The 5,763-nt window shown below is 32.9% G+C and overlaps 1 long non-coding RNA gene across 1 annotated transcript; it reads right to left on the bottom strand.

The window, feature by feature from the left end:
* Positions 1–503: 503 nt before the first annotated feature.
* Positions 504–5,285, bottom strand: LOC127558013 (uncharacterized). Its single transcript, XR_007952701.1, has 2 exons — positions 5,157–5,285; positions 504–809 (listed from the first exon to the last, which is right to left on the bottom strand). It is a non-coding gene; the product is annotated as an uncharacterized LOC127558013 (long non-coding RNA).
* Between the last annotated feature and the right edge of the window lie 478 nt (positions 5,286–5,763).

Below are 5,763 nucleotides of genomic sequence, written 5' to 3'. Positions count from 1 at the left end.
AAAGTTCATCTAGTTTGGGGCAATTTGTTGGGGGGGGGTGAGAAGGCAACTCGACAGGTCAGTCATGTGTTGGTGTAAAATATTTCATTCCTTATATCTGTAAGAAATGGACAACACCTGGATTCGGCTTCCAAAGCAGAGTACTGAACCAGTTCTTCAACATTTGAGACAGTGTTAACCTGGTCCAACGCTCAATACAACAAGAATCCAATCCCTATTCTCCATGACAAGCATTCATCTATCCAGTTTACTTTGAGGCATCCAGTCTAATTCTGGACAGTTCTAGGTATTACGATTTTCTTTACATTGAGTTTACATTTGTCTCTTGGCAACATTGGTCCCCTTCCTTCTGGCTCTCTTCTCTGGAGAACAAACAACAAATCTAAAGTCTTCCACATCACAACTCTTCAAATCCCAGAGGACAGCTATCACACAGGTCTCTCTTTTTCATTATTTAGTCCTGAAGTCTCAACCTTTAGTCACAAAACTTGTGAGCAGTCAAACCGGATCAAAATGTAATTATTTTATTTAAAATAAAGAAAAATACAAAATAGAAGTTAATTTGGTAGTTTTCCAAGGAATATGTAAGTTTGTTGCCAGATTCTGTTTTGAGTTTTTCACCACTGGTCTAGTTCATACTCTTCCTCCTGAATGACTGAATGAGCCAGAATGACTGGCTCAAGGTCACGTGGGCAATATCTAGCAGAGCTGGGTTTTAACCTCAGATTCTATAACTCCAGATCCAGTAGTCATTTCAAAGTATCTGTTTTGCATCTTGTCAAAAATGTGGTTATCTGCTGGATAGAGAGCTGGAATTGAAATCAGGAAGATCTTAGTTCAAATACTGCCTCAGACACTGTGATGCAGAGCAAAGCACTTCTCTGTGCCTCAGTTTTCTTAAATGTAAAATGAGAGGGTGGACTTGGTTTTCTCTATGATCCTTTCAGCTCTAAATCTTAGACCCTAACATTAGTAATCCTGCACCTACTATGTGAGGTATGCATGGTCTAAAAATTCATCTTTTGAAAATGCTTGCAAATTTAACTTTTCTATAATATTTCATTAAACTATTCACCTGAACATTTTCTAATAAGTGGACATCATGTTACAATATTCAGTTGGATAAGGCATAATATAAATGAAAAAACATAAAATCTGTGTATATGTATATACATCACACATAGATTATATACATGTACATATGCAAACTTTAAAATGCTGTATGAATATTAGCTATTAAAGTAGTGAAGTCTTCAACTACTTGTCTCAATTATCAGCTTTGGCAAATGCTGATGTTTCCAAATTTGAGTGCATTAGAACAGCTTTAAAACATACCCAAAATTAAGGTCCCTTCCGGCTCTAAGCCTATAGTCCTATAATCTATGAAAAGGGTAGTCCTAAATTATTGACTCTATTTACAAGTGGATTACAAAGAGATGAGCCTGGATATATAGTGACAAAAGGATGAGGGATCACTTTGAAGCCTGCCTTGCATCTTGAGCTGCTCACTTTTTAGGACCATGTGTAAATACATGATCCTCTCATTTCCAGATTTCAACAAGCAGTAAATTTAACTTCAGTTTCACCCAAGTAGTAAAAATGGCATATTACTAAAAGACATTATAAATAAGGAATGAAGCATGGCAAGATATTTATCATTGGGAGATTCGTGATACCTTGGGAGCAATGGTAAATATGTAGCCTGAGATCCTCAAACCAATCCTATCACTGAAAATGTCTTGCATGTTTATATAAGTGAAATTTTTAATCTCAAAGGCACAAAGCATTCTTCATATTAGAAAACAAAGCATTTCTTGAAGTTGTCATTACTCAATTGCAATCTTTGAGTTCTACGTATGCCTGATTGCATTGAATTTAGAGGACTTTCTGATCATTTAGGTTTGGGGGCTGTATGGCTTCTGTAATATCTAGTGAGTTGCCAAAGAATTCTAGTTTATTTTCCTTTTGTGAATCATTGTTCTACTGAACTCTTTTTTTTTTGAAGGAGTAGAGAAGAATGGGAATGGAAAGGAAACTTTATTTTTGGAAAATTACTAGGACCACCCAGAAGACAGAAAATATCTTCCAAGCCCCTAATAAGTGGGGGGCGTGTACCTGAGATACATCTCCCTGGACTGGCAAATCTTGCTGGCTGCTTTTGGTCATGCTCTTTGACTGCAAATGGGAAGGAAAGGAAAACACATCTATAGAATTGTGGACAGTTAACAAGTTCATTTAGTTCAAGCTGTCTCTGAAGCATGATTCCTTCTATTAAATTCCTGGCAGGTAGGCAGTTATCAAGTGAAGCACAGGGAAATAGTATTTGAGTTTATGAGTCACTTGGTCTTGCCTGGGAGAAAAGTTCCTAAATCTTCAAAGTTTTAAGGAAATTGATTCTGGTGGGCCCCTAATGTAACCTGAATGAACTTTTCAGAAGTCATTTTGGACTGTGGTCCAAAGCTCCCTTGCTTCTCTGAGATAAAAGAACTACTTCCTTATGATTATTCAGCTTTGAGATTACCTTTGAAAAACTAAGATATTTTCAACTAAACTACAACTACCCTTTGTATTAGCCAAGATTGGTAACATCTTGATATCATCCTGACATTTGCAAACTTTCCAGTACAATCTTAGAGAAATGAGAGATTATATTAGAAACATTTGGGGATATATTCATTTTTAAAGCTTATCATTAAAATCAAGTCCTTGTTCTTGATCTAGGACTTTTTCCACTTGTGATCCCGTTTTGACCAAGAAATTCACATGACCCCAGATATGTAGGTATGTAAAACAGGTCCACAAATCAAACATTTATTGATAACAAATCATAATTTCATAACCCCCCCATTACATGATCCCATATAGTACTGTGACCCATTTTTCAAAAGCTCCTTTTCTTGTCATGGATCCCTCTAATAGTGTGATAAGGCCTAATCACTCTTCAAAGTTTTAAAATTCATGACTATGAAACCTAAGTTAGAAACCTACTCATATTGAAGAAAAAGCGCTAGAGAAAAGGAAACAGAAGGAAGCATATCAGTGAAATAAGCTCACACTGTCAGAATTCGAGGGGTCTGAACATTACTACTGATTTCCTTGAAAAATTAGTGTTTTCTAGAATGTTTTCCTTGAAATTGCTGCAAACGCAGTAATTTTATCCTACCTCCCCTTCTCTTTTTTGATTAACCTCTTCCTTAGTAGGTTAACCTGGGATCAAGCATCATAAAACTAAAATTCTTAAAAGAATCTGAACTATATTGGTAAGTAAAAACAGGTTTAAAAAAAGGATAAAATCAGGTGAAAGAATATAAACCTACTTTAATCTTCAGGTCATAAGGTTATATTTTTATGTATATATTTATATTACACATAGAAATATATATATATACACACACACACACACACATACCTATATGTTTATATGAGATAATCACAAACTTTTCAGTACTTTAAGTAGGCAAAGATTTCTAGAGGGAAAACATTGTGTTTTAGTCTTAACTAAACACTGACATTTTAATAAAACTTTCTTTTATCTATGGCTTTTCTTACATAAGATCTAAATTTTATTCATTCATTTACCCAAATAATTACCAAAATTTTAATTGGATACTTCAAATAGTTGCTAAAGAAAAAAGGGAAGTGAGATTGATATTTATGTAGAGCATGTATACATATGTATGTCTGTTTCCTTTTCTAGCTTTAAAAAAAGTTGTTACAGATTCAACCCCCTAATTTTACAATAAGGACATAGGTAGTGAGCATCAGGAGGGAGATATGAACAGAATTCTTCTGACTTGAGAGCCAGTATGTTTTCTACTATAAATAACTGCATAATTATGTGAAACAAAGGCAGGATAGTCAAAAACTAGAAAGCTAAAACAAATTTCTTAAATCTCAAAATAGCAACAATAGACAATTCTTCATCTTCCCGAAATGTGACTAATAGAATTCTTATGATTCAATAAGAAACAACAATACATTAATTTTTCCTTATCCAGAAGTAGGATATTCTGATGTTTGACATTTGGTATAATAAAAACAAATCATTCAATGGATAACATGTGATATTCTGGGGTTTTTCTAGCTCTAAAATTCTATATCAAAATTTGGTTTTGGGGGAAGGGATCAATATTTTAGAGAAAATGTGCAAAAATGAGTTTTTAAGGTAGAGGAAAAGATAGTGTCACAAGGCAAAAGAACAATGTAATTAAATTGTAGCTATAAACTATACTGAATGTACTGTACAATGTTTGTATTGCCACTAAAACAGAGTTAACAATAACATCTGATCCCTATCAACATGATTACATGTAATATGTAATGAGGTATAAAGAGAAACAAGAGAACAATACTCTCTTTAAATGTTCTATTGGAACTCTCAGCCATTTTGATTTCCTCTAATGAAGTTTTTGTAGAATATTTGTTCATTTTTGTATGTCATTCAAAAAGAAGTGATTTTGAGTGGGTAGAAAAGTGGACTGGTTTGTTTTTTAAAGCATCAAGTGATTGTTTTTTTCTATTCAAAATTAATGTGATTTCTCTAACCTCTCCCTTCCCTTTTGAATCAGGCTCAATTTAAAAAAACAAAAACAAAAACAAAAAACCCCACCACCAAAGAATTATATGATTAGATTAGGCTGCATATTTCAACCTCAATTGCAGTTATAGAAAAGAGGTTTGGCAGAAAGAGGCTTATACTTTCCCTTAAGTGACATATGAGCTTATGAGAAATGTCTGAATTCTTTGAGCAAGTCCAAGAGATTTCATTAGAGATAAGTATCAAAAGGCAAGAAGTTATTTATTCTCTGGCAGGAAAACATTCTTTTCCCTCTCTCATTGATGACAAGAAAGATTTCAAAACAAGGAAAATGAAGAGAATGAACTGAATTTCTCCAATAAAGGGAAATTCCTGGAATTCTTTTAGTGAAAGATGTTAATTCTTTATCTGAAGGTTATGATAAATCATTCCCTAAAGTCAGATAATTTAATATATTCCATCTCTATCCTGGCTTGCACTATTGAAAACACTATTAGTTAGATGTGTGGAATCTACTTCTAAAACAGCCTTACATCAGGAGAGACTTCCATTATTCAGGAATATCTTTGTGTGGTTCTGCTAGATAAGAAATGAAGTAGATGATCAATAAGGTTCTCACCTGTTCAGAGGCATAGAAATAGACTTAGTCCTTATGGCTTATCATTATGCTGACCTTTGTCCATGGATCTGTAAAGAAATCAATAACTTTTGTCTCATCCAAAAATATTTAGATGGTAGATTAGCTAACAAATTTAAACATAAATAAGATTAAGTGAAAAATACTTATTTTATATGACACTTATTTTACTTAATTTATATAATAAGAAAGAATAAATATACTTCTAAAGAAACAAATGATGGAACAATCTTCTAGATTTAGACAATACATGAACATGGGAAAGCTTTGCTTTATTATTTATTTATTTATTATTATTTATTATTGGCTTCTTTATTATGCCATACCTATTACATATTATTGAAATTATAGGTAAGATTTTATAATTGAAAATAAATTATTAAACTAATATAAATGATGAAAGTAGAAAAAATGAAGTCATTTGTCTTCAGAGAAGTGGAAAGGTATGCATTTTTTCGATATTATAAGGGAGAAATTTTGCGACCCTAAAATAAAATTATGTCAATTATTAAAGAATATAATTTGCAATAAGCCTATGGCATGTGTCATATAGAAAATTCTGGCAACCTGGAAAGAAAATTAAGAGAAG

Source organism: Antechinus flavipes, chromosome 3 (genome assembly GCF_016432865.1).
Source record: "Antechinus flavipes isolate AdamAnt ecotype Samford, QLD, Australia chromosome 3, AdamAnt_v2, whole genome shotgun sequence".
Classification (NCBI taxonomy): Eukaryota; Metazoa; Chordata; class Mammalia; order Dasyuromorphia; family Dasyuridae; genus Antechinus; species Antechinus flavipes.
The sequence above is the reverse complement of the archived record's forward strand: the minus strand, read 5'-3'. Positions and strand labels throughout refer to the sequence as shown.